At 39.9% G+C, this 22,663-nt stretch overlaps 1 protein-coding gene across 7 annotated transcripts in view; it reads right to left on the bottom strand.

Annotated features, from left to right (window-relative positions):
* Positions 1 to 22,663, bottom strand: part of PALLD (palladin, cytoskeletal associated protein) — a 194,047-nt gene that overhangs the window by 66,239 nt on the left and 105,145 nt on the right. Inside the window, exon 1 of one of the 7 annotated variants that reach the window (XM_065694195.1) lies at positions 775 to 844. The exons of 5 other annotated variants lie outside the window; for them this stretch is intronic. The gene's annotated coding sequence lies outside the window, so the exon portion shown is untranslated. Of the gene's footprint in view, positions 1 to 605; positions 685 to 774; positions 845 to 22,663 lie in introns of those variants that run through there. One more of the 7 variants, XM_065694204.1, reaches the window with a different exon arrangement.

Genomic DNA, 22,663 nt, shown 5'->3' with positions numbered 1-22,663 from the left:
AAAATTTAAACAAATGTCTGCTACAGACTTGGAAAAGAAGAAAAAAAAAAAAAAAAAAGAAACTCCAAAGCTGCTACTGTTGTAAGTTACAAAGTTACTAAGTAACACCAAATTCCTTTTAATACTCAGTGATAAACATTCGACCAAAAAAGTTAGCTACTAGAGCACATCATCGCTGGGCCACCAAATATGTCTTCCTTGCAGCCTAATGAATTCCACTGAACAAAAAAAAACCCCAACCCCAACATCTGGTTTGAGTTTGGGTTAATTTGCTAAGAAGCCATAGCAAGTTTTCTAAACCATCACATCTGCCCATTACCGTGTCTCTCCTCACCCAGCAGTATCAGAGGATTCCTAAAGAAGTCTCCTACAAGGGAGGCTGTGAAAGCACTCATCTTTTACTGCTCTGTCATAGTCACTCGCAAACTAACAACAGATTTAGTATGTCTTGAGCTACAGAGCTCCACACCGCCGCCGAAGCATCCTTTCTGCCGCTGGGAAGACCGAGTGGTCGGCAAAGAAAGTGCACCGGCCAAACTCGAACGCACCTACAGATGATGTGCAAACTAACAGGGTAAGAAAGAGTCGCGCAAAGAAAGGAATACCCGAAAGAACCGCGGCCAGCCCGACCCGCTTCCAGCAGGGTTTCACTCGCCCCGGTCACCGCTGCTGCCGTGCGTTCGCCTCATCCGAAGACCACGCGTCACGGAGGAGCTCAGGGAAGCATCCTGCCATCTTACCTCGGCAGCGCTGAGGCGGGCAGCTATCACATACCCGAGCGCAGGTTCCCGGGGGACTGGGGAGCTGTGCGGCGGGACGGGGGGCGGCAGGTACCGGGCGCTATATAAGGGCGGGCGGGCGGGCAGGCGGCGCAGGCCCGGCACCGAGCCTCCGCCGGCGCGTCCCGTCCCACTCCGGCAGCTTCACGTTAAGAGTCCCGGGCCACCCCGGCTGGCCGGGCCGTGCGAGAGGCGGTACCGGGCTGCTGGGAGCGTCGGAGAAATGTGCGCTCCCGCAGCGAATCGCAGTCGGGATCGTCTTTCCCTAATCCCTCTTCCCTCGGAGCTGCACGCACCGGGCCTTTTGAGCACACTTTTTGCCAAAAAAGGCTCGGGTTCCCGGTGGAAGCTTGCTCTCTTCCCTTCAGGAACCCGACACCCAGCGCCAGCAGAAAAGTCTGAGAAACCCCTGCTAAAGGAGGGGCGGGCGCTAAGCTGCTGGGGAGCGGGAGAAGGAAGCAGCCGAGGCCCATCCCGTTGCCCTGCTGCTGCCCAAAGCCTTGCCATGGGAGCTCACGCTGGCTTTTGTATAGGAAGTGCCCAACCTTTCAACATCACTTTTGTCTGCAGGACGGGGGGGGGTGGGGGGTGTGTGTGGATATGTGTTTCAGCGCGCACCTGTGGAAGGGATGTCTCAAGTTATACTTCTAAGCATTGTAACACTTTTCTGCTCTTTTAAAATAACATTTATGCCACTACCTGTCACTACCAAGTCCACATGTTTTCAGGTTAAAATGTATTTAGAACTTTTTTTTTCTTTCAGGAAAACCAAAGCACTCTATTGTGCATCAGCCATCTGCCTTAAAACAATCTCCTGTATCTCCTTCACCTGCCAAAGAACAGCATCAGAGCTCAGAGAACATTTACAGTATGTTACCGGTTACCAAAATGATGCCATTTTGCAGTATAATTATGCAAAACCATCCTGAATGTCAAACACTTACTGTAAATGCATTAATTATTACTGCATATTCCACTAAGGGCATCATTTGGAGGTAAATATGTCTTTCTTTTTTTCCATAAGGAGATGAAGACTAAAGAACAGATTTCTTTTGTCAATTTGTGCCCTTCCTCCTAGAACCCATGTGGGCTGGATCAAGTGCTTTCTTACAGATTGCATGTCAACATCAGTTTTATGAGTAATCATAGAACACAACTAATCATTGGTAACATCTACTGAAACATCTGCTTAAAACAGGATGGACAATCTCAAAAGATGTATCTCTAAAACCTCTATTCTCACTACTTTTCAACATCCTGGGCAATGGTGAAGAGCGTTCAGGGCAGCTGAAAGTAGTGGCGCTCCTCCTTCTTCTTTTAGCTCCACTTTTCAATCAGTGTGCATTACAGTACAGTTACGGATGCCTGGAATCTGTTGAGTTCGCAGAAGAACATCCTCATAACTGTTTTCCTCCAAGTGGCATGAAGCCCCAACAGGAGCAAGACCTGTATCTGTGAAATTTCATTCTACAGTGGACAGTGCAGAACAAGGTGGCACTGAATCCTCCCTTGTTTTCTCAACCCCCTTTGCCCGTTTTCACCACCCAGCCTTCTTTAGGACTCAGAACTCATTCCACATCATCAGATGGCTCCAGAACAGGAAGAGCAATGCTGCCAACTAGGAAAAAGGGAAAGGGAAATAAAGCATCTCCCCATTACTAGAACAAGAGTGACATGCCAGATCCTGGCAGTGAGAAGGCTGCCACTGCACTGACACTGTTTCCAATTCTGATACATGACTATGAGGAAGAAGCACGGTAGCCCATGTACATACTATTAAGACAGTACAAAGATAAAAAGAGTATCACTCATCACTGCTCAGGTCTCTATATGATTTCAGGTAAATATGCTGGTTGAGGATAGTATTCCACATAACGAGCAGAACACAGCTCAGCCAGTAACACCTACAGATAATCTAACATACAGAACACAGACTGATGTACAGTAGGAAAAGCCATTATATAAAAACAGTACCCTGACTTAAATGTCCCTTAACTGTACCTTCCCCTTTGTCTTTGATTTTAATGGAGTGAGTTAATATTTCAGTAAAGGCAACTGAGTTCTCTGAAATTTTCTTCTGTCACAGCTCTTATATTGCACATATTTTGCACATATGTTCCAAGAATTTGGGAGAAGAATTTTATGTCTATGTGTGTATGCTCATGTTCACTTCATGGGGATGGAAGATAAAAGCAAAAAGACAGCTTGTGCACATCAACTCAGTTCAAGACATTTGCTTCATTTTGACTCCACAAGCATAACTGGGCATGGAAAGTGAAAACGAAGCTCAGCTTACTGGGAACCAAACATTAAGCACAATGTGAGATAAAGATCCAAAGAGAAAGGAAACAAAACCATATGTTTAACTTAATATGATCTGTGATTCCTTCTTGTAAACAACTTTGCCTATCATTCCAGCTCCAGGAACATTTGTTTCTAGTTTAAGGAGTTTCCAACTGTATGTATAGCATGACTGGCAAGCTAAAATGAGGGAAACCAATTTACATGTAAAAAGGCAATTGCCTACAACTCCAGTAAAGTCCTAGTACTTAAATAAAATATTTAAAATGTGAAAATAACTATAATAAACAGGTTTTGGAAAAATGCAGTAAACCCCCTCCGACAATTAATTTCTGTGAACTAATGGAAGTAATGGTAAATGCTATTAGTAAAACAGGCCAACACCAAACTGCCCCAAGCTGTTTTTTTTGCTAGCACCCATTCAAACTTGGAGAATCTTCACAAAATGAAGATTCACTTTTTATACCACCCTGCAAACAGAATGAAATTAGTATTGATTAGAGTACAAATACTAAAAAAAGATTACTTCAGGAAAAACAGAAAGCTGAAAATGCAGAGAAAACCTTACACAAAGTAATTACATCCTCAGCGATCTGAGAGAAAACAGAGATAAAACAACTCAATAGGCTTCTTGAGTCAGTCCTGCTCTACTGACTCTACTGACACTACTACAGAGTAATTTGTAACCTTTTTGCTTGTAGTGTATCTCCGTGAATAGACACTTCTATTTCTTCTATTTGCTTACTTAGTTCTCTTCAGTATGATACACAAAATCTTAGCATCCTAGCTGCTGAATAACAAAGAGAATTAAAAACTATGCTGGAGTGTGTGATTCTGACTATGCCAGTTAAGACCAGATCTCTTCAGTTCTTTAAATCAAACCAGGATAGTTTTCAAAAAGAAAGGAAACAACACTACCAACAAAACCCTAAAAAACTCCGAGGTCTAGGAAGAAGTTGTGATAGAGATTCAAATGGTGTTTTCTACATGGGGGAGACACATGACCTGAGATTTTTTTTCTCTTAAAAACTCAAAATTGATTCAAGTATATAGGCATGCCTGTAAATCAACCCAAACAGTATTCAGCTAGCCACAATGGAGCTTTGCATCATATTACAGTTCAAACATCATGAAGCTCAGATGGAAATGGCAGTAACATAGACACTGAAGGACTAGAAGAGAGAACTGAAAGAGTTTACAAGCTTTCAAACTGATTCATATGCAGCTCACTGAATTCAATGATTTATGGAGCCAATTCCGCAACCTCCCTGTTTTTCTTACACGAAGGAAACGCATCCCATTTACACTAGCTATGCAAAATAAGCTTTGACATGCCAACTATTGTGGATGTTCAGATTTTTATTAAAAACAAAAACAACAAGAACAACAACGAAAAAACCCACCAAAAAACAACCAACCCACCAAAATCCCAAAACCCTTCTATAAAATTACATCTCCTCCCATAGTGTACTTGACAACATTAGAAAGCTTTGAATGGGGATAACTAAGCCAGGAACAGGACACTGATTTTCTTGGAATGTGTGAGAAGGCCAGAATGCAAAGCTAGGTTCTCCTAAAAACAAAGGGGACTAACTATACCTCTGAAATAGAAAGTGCCAAACATGTGCCAGTCAAAAGCACTTAGCACTGTTTCAAATGTCTCTTGAATTCCAAATTACAAATTACAAGCATCCTGTACCACCTAACTTCACTGGTGTTGGCAGACACTGAGGTCATAACTGTAAATTGCTTTGTTTGGTATTATTTCTTGTTGGTGAAATTCCCTCTGTCTGAACTAGAAGTACCAAGTTGCTTGTAGCCTTTGTTTTTCTTAGCACTTATGGAAAATAAAGGATCACATGTTTATTACAAGAAAGATTATTCAAGCAAACATTTCCCATCACTTTCAGTTCTGCCAATATACACTGTCAAAGTTACATGTTTTACAGAGAGGAAACCATTTCTAGAGCCAACATTTGAAGGCAAATCATACTGCAGTCTGCAATCTATTAAAACATGAATTAACAAAAATAAAATGAAAAGAGGATCTTTTCCCAAACTTCTAATTATACATAAAGGAAAACAAAAATTATAAGTTTCTTTAGCTAGGACAATTTTTGTAAGAAGGCAGTTACCAGTTTAATGGACATAAATATACACACACAAGTGATGATGAAGTGACTCAGGCTTAAGTCTTCTTTGTTATAACACTAATCCACCTTTTGGACTAAAATAGCAAAGGTCTTCAGGGAACAAAATTCACAGAATCATAGAAGGGTTTGGCTTGATAAGGGAAATTTAAGCTCACCCAGTCCAACTCCCCTGCAACAGTCAGGGACACCTTCCACTAGACCAGGTTGCTTGAAGCCCCGTCCAGCCTGGCCTTGAACACTTGCAGGAACGAGGCATCCACAGCTTCTCTGGGCAACAGATTTCCAGCGCCTCACCACTCTCACAGCGAAGAATTTGTCCATAATGTCTAATCTAAATCTACCCTCTTTCACTTTAAAGCCATTCCCTCTTGTCCTGTCACTACATGCCCTTGTAAAAAGTCCCTCTCCACCTTTCTTGTAGGCCCCTTTAGGCACTGGAAGGCTGCTCCAAGGTCTCGCTGGAGCCTTCTCTTCTCCAGACTGAACAAGCCCAACTCTCAGTCTGTCTTCACAGGACAGGTGCTCCAGCCCATACTGATTAGACTTACTATGTGACCCCTGTGACAGCATGGAAAAAAACCCACGAGCTCTATTAGGTACTTTAACAAAGAACTGGAACAGTGGCAGTTAAACAAGCACATAGACTAAGAATGTGGGTACCAAAGTGTCTAGGTGCTTTAAGGAAGCCACTGGGATACTTTATTTCTCTGTTTTGACCATGAGTAATCCATGAGAATTTCCTGGCCTGCACAACTACTGGTATGGCAAAACATATGAGCCCTGGAAATGCCTATATTAAATATACCAAAATATAATCTAGAAAACAATTCACTCCTGAGACTCAAAAAGATTTTGACCCATGTTAAGCTGGCAGTTTCACCAACACAAATGAGAACTATTTTGTGTAAGATTCTGTCCAGTTTCTTTTCTCTCCCAAGCTGGTTCTGCTCTGTATTTGTTTCCCAACTCCTGCAACTTTTCTTTGCACTTTCTTCCTCCCTCACACTACTGCTCTCTCAGATTCTCTATTTTTTATTAATGAAATAAATTACACTGATACTTGCAATACTCTTCTGTTTCAACCAACGTATCAGGATCTAGAGCAAAATAACCTTGCACAAGGCTTACCCTTTGTGGTTTCATTAGTGTTGTATCTATGATTTCTTTAGTTGATAGTAAAATTGGCACAACACTCTTCAGCTGTGACACTGGAATCACATTTGCAAGGCAACACCATGGCTCTGTGACAAATCTACCTACACTTCAGAGGCTTAAATTGTTAGGAGGCTTTTATAAAGTCTCAGGTGGCTGCAGCAATTAGAATGTCACCCATAAGTCCTTCCCAGTTCCCAACTCAAATCTTAACACTACGTTCTCTTCTTTAATACTACTGATACAGTACTAGTGAGTGTGTTGTATCTTTCAATTACACTTTGGTAACATACAGCTGCTGTAATTGGAAGGCCTGTCAGGAAAGATAAAGAAGCTGCTTCTTCAGAGCCAGGCTTCCCCACAATGTTTAAAATGTTTTTCAGTAGCTGTTTATGAGCTGATCTGGTCATAATTTCAAGATCAAGGCATAGCTTACTTCCTTTCATCAAGATGTCAGGCTCATGGTACATGTACTTGTTTGCTCTAAAGGCTGTGAATTTAGGAGACATTCTGCTACTAACGTTTTGAAACCAGAGCAAAGCCTGCCAGTATGTTAAACGTTACTGCTATTAGGTTTTTTCTGATCTAGCTTTCACACAGTCAGCACAGATCACAGCTGCTCTTTCAACCATTCAGTGTGTCTGTTGTGTTGATTCTTCCTGCTCTAAGTCTGAAGCAAAAAGGTGAATGGTGTCCTGTGTCTTTTCCAACCAGGAACAAGACCTTTTAAATTCAGCCTATATAAGCAGGTAAAAGAAAAATAATATGTCCCAAACCACTGGGGATTAGGATGGCAGGGTATGAATTCCATACCTGTGTTTAAAACAGTACCTTACTTGCATTTCTGATACCCCAGAATATTTTCCCACCAGGTTATTTGTTGGGAAGTGCTTTTCTATCAGAATTGTCAGGATGGTTTTTTAGTACTCATTGTCTTTCATTTCTCTCTTTCCCTACCACTGTTCTCAACGGCAAAGACACCCCAGTGTCTCAGCGGTGAGTATGCACCCCCTCTACATGAGTTTCTAAGTTTCCATTAGAACACAGCCGCGGACAAAAATTCTTAAAGTGTTTTCATAATGCTTGAAATTATCTACAATGGGATTTCCCTTCCTCCCCCTTCCCCACCCCCGGCAGAGGGGAGCTCATTTGTCTTCAGGCTGCTAACCAACAGGGCTGCCAAAGACCCCTCCTTTATAAAAAGAAATCTATAGAGAGCTTTCAGAAACATGCGAAAAGATGACAAACACAGCTTGAGCTCTTCGTACGTGCTGGCAGAAGATGAGAGGTGGATAACGACAAGCTCGCGAGCCTCGATCCCCCCCGTATTTACCACTCCCGGAAAGCAGCTTCCTGCAGAGAGGCTGCTTCCCGCCTTCCCGCTGCTCCTATTCTGAAATCCTACAGCTCCAACTTCCTTATTTGGTCGCCGGGACTGCTCTTTGTCTGGCCGAACCCCCCGCGCCGCGCCGCGCCGCCCGGCTCCAGCGGGGCCACCCCGCCCGGGCCCGGGGCGAGCAGCCGCATCGCGGCTATGCCCATGTAAGGAGCACCTTCCCCGCCACCCGCCGGGGCGGACCGCTCCCGGCCCATGCTCCAAGACGCTACCCCGGCCTCTCACGGTCCCTCTCGGCCAACCGGGCTTTCCCCGAGCGCGACAGCGGGGACCCTCCGGAGCTGCGCCGATAGAAGCAGCCAGACCTGCCTCGGGCTCGTCCATTGCCCCCCTTCAGCAGCCTCACCTCGCAGAGCCGGGGGCGTTTCCCGGCCAGCGCCGCTTTTTCAGTTGCCGCTGCAGTGTGTGCAGGACAAAACACTGCAACAGGACAAAGGAACGTGAAGTTCCAAAGTTCCAGTGTAAAAATTCATGGATTCTTGTAATATTTTCCACTGTTCCTTAGAACAGATTATGGAGTGTCCTTCGGGGATTTAACTGGCACTTTCTGCAGAGAAAAAGGAATCCCCCAGCACTGCTACCTATTTTTTAAAAGGTAGGTATTCTGTCGTGCCACAAGAAGAAAGCAAGCAAAACTAGTTCTACTCTCAAAGTACCCCGAAACTCTTTCAAGTAGCATTATAAAGAGCAGCTCACCTGCTGGAAGTCAGTGTAAATTTGCTAGCAAAACATTCCCTGCTGGCATTACTGTTGCTCCATACTTTTAGTAGCACATCAGGTACTTCATGAGAAAGAATTTGCAGTCTAGCTGTACATGTACATGTAAGACCATGAGCAACCAAGGAAGAATAAGTAGAAGAATAAGACCTACTGGTCACTGTAGGTTTTTGTTCACGTCTTTTAGGTCTAGTCTTTCTGAAGTGGCACCTCACAGGCATTTATCAGATAGCATTTTTTAAAATAAATACCAAGGAATCCTGCAGGAAGCAGTTTCTTTCTTTAAATTCAAATGCGTAAATGGTAAGAGTTCAGGAGAATATATACTGACTACGTCCACAGTGACAATTGAAACAAACTGAGTTCAGATGCAGAGATATCTCTGACTAAGGAAATTATTGAGCTGTGACTCCTTAAAAGGAATACCCTTCACGAAGTAATGATTCAAAATTAGTAAAAGAAGTCTTGTGAGAGCCCTCTCTAAGGCAGCGTGACAAGAAACAGCGTTTTGCAACAAATTAAAGGAGAAGTTGCAGCTAAAAGTCTAACTTTGTAATTCTGCTTGGGAGTCTGAAAACATTCCTCTATTTCTCAATGTGGTTCTTTAGCATTAAGTTGTGAGAAGGAAATCCTTAAGTAATGCTAAAAGTTCTTCCATCATTGCAAGCTCCTGTCGATTTCTGGTTGAAGCAGAAAACAAGTACTAGACTGGAACAAAGAGAACACTGCATTAAGTCACTGATGTATAGGGCAATAGTGACTGCTCCTGTGCACAAGTACATGAAAAAAAATAATTAGGGAGAGTACAAAGGTGCCTTTAGAACCACCTTCCTATAGCACTCCTTCAGCTGCGCCTGACACATAAAGCCAGTTGTATTTTCAGCTCAACAGAAAAACACCTCTGGTATTTTTACATTGCATTCTTGCCCTCAACAGAGGCCTGAACAAGTCTGTTTACTTGTGAGAAACTCTGAGAAGATAAAAACTTAAGGGAACAGCTTGATAAGAATAGCAGAATAATAAATATATTGACTACATCATATTTACATCAGGTACATGAACTACCATGCTAAAATTCACCTCAGGAAAAAAAAAACCCTAACAGCAACAAACAACTTATGGTAAAATAAGATGCATAAAAGAATAACTACATAGTATTTATGTCCATAAAAATCTCTCAAGTTATGTGGTTCAAGATGAATGTAAATGAAAACATTCATAAATGACAAAGAAAATGCTAAATTAAAATCCAGAATACAGAAATGCTTTAAAACTAAACAAAAGTCATAAGGGCATATAACTGTTAAACCGTAATGGACTATCTCGGAGAGCTCGGGCCTCTCCACTGCTATTGGCTGCAGCAGTACTGGTTCATTTCAGACTGACTCCATCACCCTCAGCAGGTGTTCAGGCTACTGACAAATAACTCACTGCTGGCTCTGCACCTATTTACTGCCCAGGCCCTGTCATCTGACAGTTCTTCTGAATGGAAAGGATGATGCCATAACGATATGTTCAGGATGGAAGGACGTATCCACCAACCTCTGAGGGGCTTTTGCTGTTGTACCATACTTCCCTTCTGCAAATAGAAGTATGTCTCTGCTGAATTAGGAACTCACAATGTTCTAAAAAAGGCTATCTAAAACCTTACATAAACACCTACAAAAGCCTAGGCCTCTGTCCTCACAGAAAGGATGATCTCACAGGCATCTGGAAGTCACTACTCAACTTTCAATGACAGTTCCAGACCTCTCTCTGCCTGGTCAAACAGGTTTCAAAGTACAGGTTTTCTCTCTAAATACTCCACATAGTTAAAATGTTACCATTGACCCCAGTAGCAATGCTTCCACAGAAGCTACCACAGTACAGCATGTGTGTTCCCTATGCCATTTTCTCATTTTGGTAGCTGCCAATTTGTGCTTGCACAATTGAATCCTTCTTTCTCCTCCCCCAGTGAACCCACTCACTCAAACTACTGCTTTAGAAACCCAGTGCACTGTATCAATTAGACTTCAGTCACCCAATGATTCTTGTTGATTCTTTCAAGTAGTTTTGAGTAGAATTGCAAGACATGACCTCTATTTACTTTTTTTTCCTCCAAATGTCACACTATGTTCATGTTCTTTTTATTCTAATTCTTTATTCTAGATCATACTATCACTTCTATATATCTACTGAATTTTCAGATACTGGCCTCATTACTAAAGAGTCCCCTGAAACTCCTTGAAAACTCCCTTTAAAAATCAGTGCTGTATTTGCTGACTTCAGTTAATTAGCTAAATATACTATTTCAAAGTATCATCACAAATTGTTTTGGCCAATATTAATCTGTAGGCTTAATACATTTTTCTTTTCCTAAGCATTTTAGACACTCTTGAAAGGAACAGATGTTCACACTGAAACCAAGAGAGTACTGCTTGCTCCAAATTTATCCCAGAGCATTCATGGAAAGACAGGGAACACACACAGTCAGGTGTATAGGTACTCACAGGCAGCCAAACAGACACAGGCAAAGAATGCTTATTTCCCAGTTTAAAATTAGCCTGCACAGTTTAGCTGACCATTAAAATATGTTTGCATGGAATCACAAGAAAGATGAGACATTTGTATCTCGGCATTTTCACCATGACAAGAAAAACAAGAGAGCTGACAGAAAAAGAACTCTACATTATGCCTGAACTTATGCTTAAATATTTAATCCAACATTGTATCATAAAATAGGATCATAGAATACCAGGTTGGAAGGGACTGCAAGGACCACGTGGTGCAACCTTTCTTGGCAAAGCATGACCTAGACTAGACCCAGCAACCAGTCCAGCACACTAACGGTGCAGAAATGCTTTTCATGATGCTGTAACTATTATGCCAAAATATATATATATTTTCCCAAGTATCACAGATTTCTGTCAACTAAATGTAAGTGGGAATCTAAAAGAAATGCTCCATTTTACTGAAACCAAAACCATTTCCTTAATACCAAGACTTTGGTCTACAACATTTTTTAATTACAACAACATAAATTTATTGTTTGAACTGAATTCTCATTTAATCTTAATGCATGTTTTTCTGATTACAGACCCATGTGAGCAACATTAACAATATGTGTATATGAATGAAAACCATGTGCATTCATATCAAAACAGCGTTGCCAGAACTTTGAGCGCAGAAGTACTATAACATATCCTGGGGGAAACCTGGATGAAAGTTACTCTGAAATACAATGCAGTTATGAGTGGTAAAAAGTCATACATTTGACTTACATTTACAGCAGCAGCCAAGGACAGTGCTCTTGTAGACAGCTGGACACAAATTAAGGGAATTAGGAAGTACTATTCTCCATATGTATAGCTGACATGCCCCATTGTGTTGTATTAGATCTGGAGAACATTTGCCAACATATTATCATCCAAATGGAGTAAATACACAGAATGGGAGCAGAAACTGCTGTCCCTTGCAAGTAGATGACTGCTTTCCAGTCTTGTTTTCAAGAGTAATATATGCTGCATAACTTGTTAAATGGTTAACTACACTAGTATCACATACCTGCGAGTGGTAAATAGTAAATAAAGACAGAGTACAGTGAGAAGCAGCAGAATGAAATGAAGAAATGACAAGTTGATGCCGACCATAACAGAAAACTTGGCAGCATTATTCCACAGTTTAACTCATCTCAGTCTGTTGGGCAAAACTGAAGATTCACAGATCAGACACTGCTAAACAGAATAAAGCAGCACTGCAACAAAATGAATCCAGCAATACAAAATCATTTTTGTATTAGCTCTCTTGGTGCACTCTACTTGTCAGATCTTCTTCCTTTGTAGGAGTCATGATTATTGGATACTCAGGGGAAAAACTGAACTTTTGAGAAACCAAACCCCACCATAATGTATAACAAAAAGACATGCATCGTGAAGTCTGGGGCTGTCAAAGCACAACACGTTACAGATTTAATTTTGTCCTTTAGAAACCAGGTTTCTTCTTCCTAGACATTACAACATATTTAAAGGGGAGGGGGAAGACTGCAAATTACTATTGAAATAACTGATCTTATGGGCAACGTACTCCTAGTGGGAGTTCAGAATGACTTAGTGTGAAGATTTGTGGATAAGATTTTTATGCTGTGTTTACATTTTCTGGGAGCTTAAGAGAAAACAGTCTGAAATAAGCTGCAGCTAACATGCTACAGGAAATGAAGGAAGAGAACCAGACTTCTCAAGAAAGATTTACATTTATATAATAGTAATGGCTATGTTTTGGCTTAGAAAAAGGAATGCAATTGTTCTAAAATACACAGAAAAGCTGTTGACTGGTGCTTCTCCTTACCTAGTGGGTCAAGAACCACTCCAACACTGTACACTCTATCAAAATGCTTTTTAAGAGAGCTGTTTCCCCACTGTATGGTACTTGGTTTACAAACCAGAACTTCCATCAGGAAGTCCTCTCTTGATGGCAACCAGAGACAACAAACCAGCACAGTCCTCACCTATGCCAAAGGTGTTGGTGTGAAACCCACCAGAGCATTGTCCATGGTTCCAGGAGAAAGTGTTCAGACAGCTTGTTGGTAAGTAGTAATATGCTCTTCAAAGTATAGCATCATCTTTTAGTAAAGATGTCCACAGCATATTGGTAGAAGAAACTGCAGTTGGCTGCTTACAGCTTTCCAAAATTTCTGTTTTTGGTGAAATAACTTATGGCAAATATTTAATAAAATTTTAAGTTTTATAGAAGGAAATTTTAGGTGCCTTTGAAATTAAAGTTTTGAACTCAAAATTAATAAAAGGGGAATGTGCTTTTTACATCTTAAGGATGTTCTAGCATTTGCACACTTCTGTAGAGAATCAGTTTATTTGGCAGAGGATCCTACTAGTGCCAGAAATAAGTCATTTTTAATCTGCACTAAACTATGCCTATATTTGACTAGATCATGAGCTCTTTTATTTAAAAGTAGACCAAAAAAAACCCTTTCCTACCAAAAATCCAGCTTTGCACATGCTCAATATGATACCAGAATTTCAGCCAGATTTTTTCCCATTAGTCAGAAATCCATGGGTCACACACGTAGGAAGGTGGGCTCTAGAACTCTGGACTGTTACTGGCTTAGCAGGACTTTCCTAGAAATTCTGTTCTGAATCACAGATGCAAGGCACGAGAATGGAATGTAAGGGATTTATCTCACCTGCATTTGACAGGGCAGCTGGAGGAGATTCTGTATGAAGGTGAGAGAGCAAAGGTTAAAGGGAATCATAGGAGTCTATAAAACTGTCTTGCCCTAGTTGACGTTATACCCTTATTTTTATGTAACTTTTTGGTGGTATGTATGGGTAGAAATGGATGAACAAACTTGTTCAGATTAGCTTTAACTTCAATTTTCATCCAGTCTTACATGCTCAACTTCCACAGAAATCCTTTGAGAGAGTTTGCACCATGTATCTCTTTCTAGCATTCTTACCAGTAAGAAACAAAGTTTTACAATACATCAGCTATTCACCTGAGAGGAAAATAAACTGCAAAAGAGTATGGCACCATAAAACTCCATTTCCATAAAAAAAGTACTGTTAAGACAAATATGTTTACACTGCAGTAAGCCTGAATATTAAAAGATATTTCTTGAATTTGTAACTAGGCTTTACAATTATATCAAACTAGCAGAACGTGGATAGAGTATCAGATAACATCTACTAACTGATGACACATAGCTGCTAACAACCTTTAATACTTTCCCTTTTACAGTTTCAGTTAGGCCATAAGAAAGGCCTCTCTGACATAGGTAAACAACACACATTTGTATTCCAGAAGCATGAGAAAGACTCTGATGTGAGATTTTGGTTGAGGAGTGTTTCATGGTCACGCATGCTGTATCTTAACTAGAACTTTTGAAAGGGGAAAAGCTCCTTTGAGAGGATATGCCAAGAGAGCAGCACTGCACTAAGCATCAATGTGTGAGATGCCAAAAGTTCTGTGAACTTCTAGAAGCATCCATTGTGAGAGCAAGTGCAATAGCAGCAGACACCAGTTCTTAGGCAGGAAGTGTAACTCACGGGATCGCCAGCTATGTTGGTGACTGATCATTTGCATATTTACTAATTCTACTGGTATCAACAGTATAGATCTTGTCTACTCTAACTAGCAAAGATAACTGGAGAATCTTTTAAATTTCTTGAAGCAAATCTGTCTTCTAGCCCAACAACAGCACTACTCCAGAAGAATTATTTTAAAAGCAGTTCAGCACCATGTATTACATATAGTATAATCGAAAGATAAAAAACCCCACCAACACCAAAACCCCACCAAACAAACAAACAGAAATAGCCCCCTAAACCACAGCAAATAAGGATTTTTCCATGTCACAACAATGATATGTTCCCAGCTGGAAAAAGGCTGCATTGCAGACATGCAGTTCCTATTAATAAACTGATACTTACTCACTGACCAAAACTGGACTTTCAAGAACAAGTTTGTCCTCCTTTTTCCCCAAGGGAGGGTTGGTGCCAATAAAGAATGACTGACAACTGTATACTTCCCTTGAAAATTCTACTATTTTGACTAAACTAAAACCAAAATATACTTGCAGCAAGGCTTTTGCTATAATACTATATAACACGTATGGTTTATATTTGGAGAAACACAACACCTTGTTTAAAAACACAGCCCTTAAGATTAATATATATATGCTGACTTCCAACATTTTACTATTATTGACTTGTACTTACAGAACTAGCAGATTCTTTTCCTGGAAAAAAACCCCCACAAAAACAACCCCAATATATTAGGAATTCTATAAAGGGAGGGAGAGGAGATAAGAATGAGGCTGTTCCCCAATATACTCATTGCCAAACATTCTTGGATTACTTCTTTGCCAAATCCAAAAGTAAATCTTTTTCTGGGTTTGGCATAATGAGAACTCCCTATAGGTATCTTGTATAATGGAACACTTTATTTTGCTGCAGGGTCTGTTCAGTTTATGGAGAGTCTGTTCTGAAAGAACTACTGTGTTCCTTTTACAACTTTACACTCTGCCACTCTGTAAAATCTATCCTTCCGTCAGCTTCTTAGGAGGAAAGGAAGAGTTATCTAATTCTAACATATTCCGCTGTGTTAGATGAAATTATTTAGTATTTAGATTTTTGCTGTAGGATATTTGTGCTAGAAGACTTTGGAAAAAAGATGATGTTTAACATTCTGAAATCAGCACTTACAGAAAATACTTATAACATGATAGGTATACTCTCAAGACTACTTAATATCTGAATGTGTCTGGGCCCAGGGAAACACCAGTGTCTCTAAAGTCAGAGTTTCCTGTATAGAGCTAAACTTTCATTATGACGACCTGTTCAAACTAACAAACTTAACTATATATCTCTCACTGAATGTTACAGACTTACAAGATAAAAAGGCATTCCAAATAACAGTTGTCTACAGCTGTAATGAAATTTACTCTCCCTTTACTGCAATTCCTATAAATTATTCAAATATTTCAATATTTATTACAGAAATATTTTACAAATACTTTGTGAATTAAAAATAAAATAACCAAAATCCCTTGCTCAATCATCCAGTGGTTGTAAAATAACCACCCTCTGCAGAATTCCTTTACGTAAGTAACACTGGGAGGAAAAACAGAGTGGTCGTGGAAAAAGATTTGGCCATATTCATTTATAGGTAGCTGGGCAAATACTTTGAGGGATGGCTCTATCTCTCCATGTCAGGCCACAAGCACTCATTCAGCATCACAGGAGAAGAGCTCTCAGCTGATGTGTGGTTGCTGTGCCAGCTTTCTGATACCCCTAAAAGAGATGGGCATGCCAGAAAATTCAAAGAAAAATTATGGTGGTAGCAGGTTTTACTTCAGCAGCCCTTGCCCATCCAGTAACCACAGGAAACTGCTGCTGTGAATAAGAATATAAAAAAGATGGTGTTTAAATCCTGGGAATTGTTCAGGGCACTCTAAGGACAAAGACTCAATATTCAGGTTTGTCCCAAGAGGCTTCTAGATTTCAAGCAGCAACAATGCAACATTAAGATTCTAATCTACGTGTGAGGAGATGAATGCATAAGAATTACAGAATCAGAAGGAAAAGTGACCTGAGAAAGTACTAAAGATAAAAAAAATGGCGTCAGTCATGCAAAGAATGTGGGAAATTTGTTTTTACAGGAAACATGTTGTAGTATTAAACTATGGCATACAAAGAGGTATAATAATATTTTTTCTACATTTAATATTTTATTTATAATGCAAAAAACATATTTCAGATCTTCACTGAGTACGTGTAATTTTTATTAATGGGGAATGCTACTGTAAAGTAACTGAACAGCAATCCAGATGTAACACAGCTTAAAGTTTGATGACACAAGGCTGAATTTTCCCAATTAATTTTTGCAGAACCAGTTTTAAGCAGCAGTTCAGCATCCCTAAAAATGGGGCAACTGGAATTATGCACAAACATAAACATATTTCTATCAAGAGGCATCTCAATCATGGCCACCTGGCTACCTTTACCAATGTTTTTTCTCAGGATCCCATAAGGCATATCCCAAAGGGAGGAACAACTCAGGCCTTTAGTTCTTAGAGAGGCAGTAGAATTGGAAAGGGAACTTCCCCAGTTTGATTATTCTCACTCTGCTGCTCTTATTACAACAGGTGTCACTTGGGACTAATCTGAAGTTTGTCACAATGTAGATTTGCTTCTTTGAAACAAAAGTGTGATTTATGTCACAGTACTTAGGGAGTATTGCACATAAAAGCAAAAAACATGTTTAAAATACCCTAGAAACAGAAAACAAACCACACCAAAATGAATCTTACTTTTGCAATGAATAAAGGATGAAGTTCTCGTGCAGTTACTGACCTCTGAACTATTTGCTGAACAACCTCCCCTTACCACTGGCTCGCCTGTTCCACTGGTACACAAGGCACTGAGTGTCTCACTGCTATCATAACTTACTTTCTTTTCCTTGAATATTCTTATGCTTTAAGGATCTTTTGTCCCCCTCAGACCACCCTAGAGAAAAATATGCAATTCTTTTCTGGATACAGTCAGCTAGGTAATTATAGTAGCTCACGTTTTATTAGGACCAGTTTGCCTGATTTATTTACATCACTGTTTCCTGGCTCTTTCTTCTAAGAAGTCCTGTATAGCTTCCTTTACTTAAATACACATTCCAAAGAACACAACACACAGTGAAGTGAGGAAACAGTCCCACGTGTATCTAAAAGGTAATACAGTGGGGTTTTTTAAATCTCCCAGTAAGTGATGAGAAAAATGTGCCCTAAGTAATACTGCCAGCAGAATGGTAATAGTGATGGTATGGTTTGATGCATGGCGTGGGATGTAATGCTCAAGGAATACAATAAGCCTGATCACTAAATGTACTTTCTTATCCTACTTTAATCAGATATTGCCTGGACAGGATCCCATACATTCTGCAAAACATAAAGGTCTGGACTTTTGAACCAAGGAGCTCCAATTCTAGTCACTGCTCTAGGAGACTAAAAGCCACTTAAAGCCAACATCACAATAGCCACTAAATCAAAGCTGGATCACTTCAGAGAGAGAACTGGTAAAAGAAAAAAAACCCACAACAGAGCAAACCAAAAAAGTCCTCCCAACCCCCCAGTCAAACTAAACCAAACCAAAGGAAAAAAAGCAATCTACACTTCAACAAAGCCTGAAGGAATCAACTGGCTTCAGGCCAAAAAATGTTAATGGAACTCATATTAGCTGAGACGAAGTGAAGTAAGTTTCCAACAGTCATGAAAGTTGTTTAAGATAAATACTCATTGTACAGGGGAAAAAAGGCAACTCCACCAGACCATTCTCCAAGCTCCTGATCTTGCATTCCTTGCACACTCTAATTCCCTTTAAAGTAATTATGAGCTTAGGCTATGTGCCAGGGTTATGTAACTATGTCTTAAAAGACAAATATACAGTAGTACAAAGCAAAAATATGTACAGGATTAGGGAAAAAACCACCTCCAAACCTAACAACCAAACCATAGCTGGACAAACAAAAGTAGAAATTTAGAAAGAAAAGTACAATGATAATAGCTAAAAGTGAGGTACCTTTTTAATGCATTTCTCTAGAACTGGAAAATATTAGGGAGGAGGAAATTCAGAGTAAAGGGGGTACAACTGGAAAAGTTAAACAGGCTTGTCAAATAACAGAAATGTTTGAGTTACGTTTCCTAAACTACTTTAAAAGGGAGTAAACTAACCAAATGCCATCTGAAATTGGCTGTACGCCCACCAGTTTAGTTGACCTCAGGGTCAGTAAGGCAGAGGACAGACATCAGCTAGCATAGCTAAAAAATCAATACTGATAAATCACAGATGGAATTTATTATAGAGCAGCTAGTAATGCAAAGGAAGAATTCTGTGGATCCATACCAATGGTGTAACTTCAAAAAGTATCCTCCAAGTATGAAACTGCTTTACAAAACAAACAACTTTAAAAAGTGAAGTTAGACATAGTCATACTATAGAACACAGACTGTGCTACTGTGAGAGTCTGGTGTAATATTTTAGATTGGTTGAATAATGTTACCTTTCAGTAAGTCCAAAGAGACTACGTGAAGATCAATAAGTCACATAATAATCTAACACGTACATGACAACATCCATGAACTGGGCAGAAAACAACTACCCAAAATAAAATGGGAAATTCTAAGCTGTTTCTTCCTCCATTTCTTTCCTTCTAATATAAATTTTGGTTAAATTTTTAGGTACAATTTCTTGTACTGTGCAAAGTTTTAAAGAATTACTGTAAACCTTTCAAGACATTCATCAATGTCAGGATTTTTATTCTGTAGGGAGTCATGTCAGAATGTCACCATAAATGTCACCATGAAGTACTGCTAGTGAGCCATTCCTGCAAGAAAGTTTCCTTCTGTACCACTGCACAGGACAGTCAGGCACATCTCACACAGGCTGATATTTCTACAGTCCCTTAGCTGTTTGCACCACCAGTAACCTTTAAAGGATTTTTATCAAAGGTGTACCAGAGCCACCTTCTACACGAAAGATGCAATTTCACTGTTAGTTTAAGCTGAACTAAATTTGGGCCAACACTGAAAGGGGAGTGAAGTTTGGGGCTTTTTTTCCCCTCACACTTTTCAACTATATCAGCTACCTAATTCAGCTGGCCATGTGGCTGCGTAATTGCTGGTGCCTTCACAGTGAAGAAGTCATAAGATGGAGTTGGGAAAGACAGGTTTTTGCTTTTCACAGTAAAATATGGCCTTTGGTGCAGCATAAGCCAGTCAACTACACTCTAAAAATAATATGAAGATACTAAATTCTGCCACATATTTTCTTAGGCCACATGTAGTATTACACTGCAGATGAGAGTCACAAAGCAAACTTTCACACATAAAAAGACTGGACAAATAACGCAAAATGAGAATATCTAAAATACTTCTTAGAAGAAACTATAAAATTCAATGGACAGCAACTTGCCTGAGTAGCAGGTTACAGGTATTTCACTGAGAGGACAGAATTCCACCCAGTTAAGAAAGCCAGGCCATTTCTGAATCTGACTATACTTCTCTTACACCCTTTTTTCTTTCTATATTGATACAAGTTCCCCCTCTTCTACTTCTCAAAGTTAAAAACAGCCCTCTGACAGCAAGGGCACACACGCTCCATTAGATCTTGCAGTCCCACCTGAAATGGTGTAGAATGGTTTCCCTAATAAACATTAGAGGTTACTAATCATATATTGAATTCACAAATCAAAACCAGAGAGGTGGATAATACAGGAATATATCAATGTTGATGTTGGTGAGAATTCAGAAGAACTTTTGAAAACAACAGAGCACATCAAGATTACAATGGCACATATATAACACTTGGGAGACAGCTATGAACAACATTTGAAAACAGATATGAATTTAAACATTCTATGCTATTCCCCAATGACAATAAACAATACCTTCCAATTCTTCTTTGTATGGATAGCAAACAAAAAAGAGCTATGAGACTATCAGATACTATTTTCTTGTTGTTTCTACAAGACACCAGTGGGATTTTAGAAATGTGGGCAGCACAAAGGTCCCATTCCCCCTTGAATCTTCCAACTAGCAGTCCAAGGAGTAGAAGCAGATTCCTGCTTGGCAAGACAACCTGGTTTCTGCATTTCTGCTGCTGGGGGGAGAAATTAAAGAGTTAATTTGCACTCTCCCACCTACTTGAACAATGTTTTCTCACTGGCAACGACCTTCATTTTGGGAGCGCATTGCTAACTATACTGGCTGAGAGAAACCTCCCAATGTACATGACTGCCATTCCACCCACCCAGCACCACCAGCTCTGTCCTTCTGCAGTCCCATTGCAACCTCTAGAAATGTCAGTTGCATAAGGCAACAGAAGACCCCATCTGGAAACAGTCACTACTGAGGCTCTTGTTTCTATAATCCACCCTTACTGAATATACTAATGAATTACACCATACAACTGTGCTTGAAAATGCCCATCTCAACTCAAAAAATATCACTCAGCCATGCAACTAAGCTCATTTGTGTGCAACTGCCTTTAATCTAAACCACAGTTACCTCAGCTTCAAGTCACTGGACCAAGAGATCTGTGAGGCAGTCTGTCTGGCTAAATTTCCATGAGACAGGTTATGTCTCACTGCAAGGGAACGGGGGGAAGGGAAGCAATCTTGAAAGGCTTTCAAGAGCTTCCCCAAGCTTTTCTAACTACTTGGCAAAGAATCCTTTAGGATATACTGAGACTAAACTATGATGCTGGGCCAATTCATGACAGCAATTCTGACCACAAATAAATTTCAGGGATATTGCTTCATACTCCTTCCAGAACATAGACTGATGTGATGTTGGTCTTGACATTCTGCAGGACACTGTCAAACACTTGTCTTGTTTAGTTTCTTCCTTCAGGAGCTCTGTCTCTTAAATTGTGAAGTTGTCTGTCTGATGCAAGCTGTAGCTTTCCTCCCTTCCCACCTTGTGGCTGAACTACATCATGTCTGTCGGTTGGTTTTTTTTGTTCTTTTGGTTTTGTTGTGTTTAAAAAAAAAAAACATACAACAAAGAGCTGAAGGAGATTTCAGTCATTATTATATGTGGCTGAAGATGGGCCTGAAATTAAAGCCTATCTCTGAATCCCCCTGGAGCTCAGATTCATAATTTTCTGTCTGAACTGTTTCTTGATCCCTAGTATAGAGAACAAGTCTGGGGGAAAAGTAAAAGGGAAGTACAAGAAAAATAGATCAAATGCTACACAAATTACGGTAGTGAGACTGCTGTAGCCCTGAAAATGAACAACGAAAGCATACAGAGGAAACTCATCATGGCATGTTATGGTTACAAAGGCCATTTGTAATAAAAAGCTACAATTTCTGTGCAATGTAAATTTGTAGATCAGTTGGAAAAGTCTTAATAAATCAAAATGTGGAATTTTTCTTACAAATGATGTTATTCCATAGTTACCCAATTCCACTAATTAGTAGTTTGGCAATGTTCATTATTAAAATGTTCTACCAGCTTTGACAATCTCCTAGATAGTGGGTGAAAGTGAATGACTGCTTTCACTGAAAAGACGTTGGTACAGATTAGTCAGAATCTTCCCAAGACTTTCAAACTCCTGCCAACGCATTGTAATAGCCATAGAAAACAAGCAGCCTTGCTTTAATCTTCATGCTTGGAAGATATAAGCAGACGTTCACAAAAAATAAAGATGGGCACCAGCTTCATTTTGACTGTGTAGGTTATGTCAGATTAACTAGAAAGTAAGCATAAATAAGCAAAAATAGTGTAACTGCCATTCTAGTTAATTAATACATTTTTCATAAAATGAAACTGAGCTTTAAACGAAGAGGGCATATTTGTAAATCCTGAATGTACTCTTGAAAGAACATACATGACATTTTCCTCATTATGGGAAACGTAGATAACAAATTCACTATTTCCAGCAATATTTTTGCTTTTGATGTGATTACTGTTTGAAGGAGAGATATAACCTATGCTAAATTTATCTATCTAAAGTTATATGTCTAAGGTATTGGTATTTTGGTTTTCAGTTCAAGAGTGCTGAGTGGGAGCTATAAGCAACCCAAGATTAGCAAATGACCAATAGCATTGATTTGCAACGACATCAAAATGAAAGCAAGAAAATCAGTGCCTTTGATGTGGAAATAAAATCTGAGAAGAG

Source organism: Lathamus discolor, chromosome 1 (assembly GCF_037157495.1).
Source record: "Lathamus discolor isolate bLatDis1 chromosome 1, bLatDis1.hap1, whole genome shotgun sequence".
Taxonomy (NCBI): Eukaryota; Metazoa; Chordata; class Aves; order Psittaciformes; family Psittacidae; genus Lathamus; species Lathamus discolor.
The sequence above is the reverse complement of the archived record's forward strand: the minus strand, read 5'-3'. Positions and strand labels throughout refer to the sequence as shown.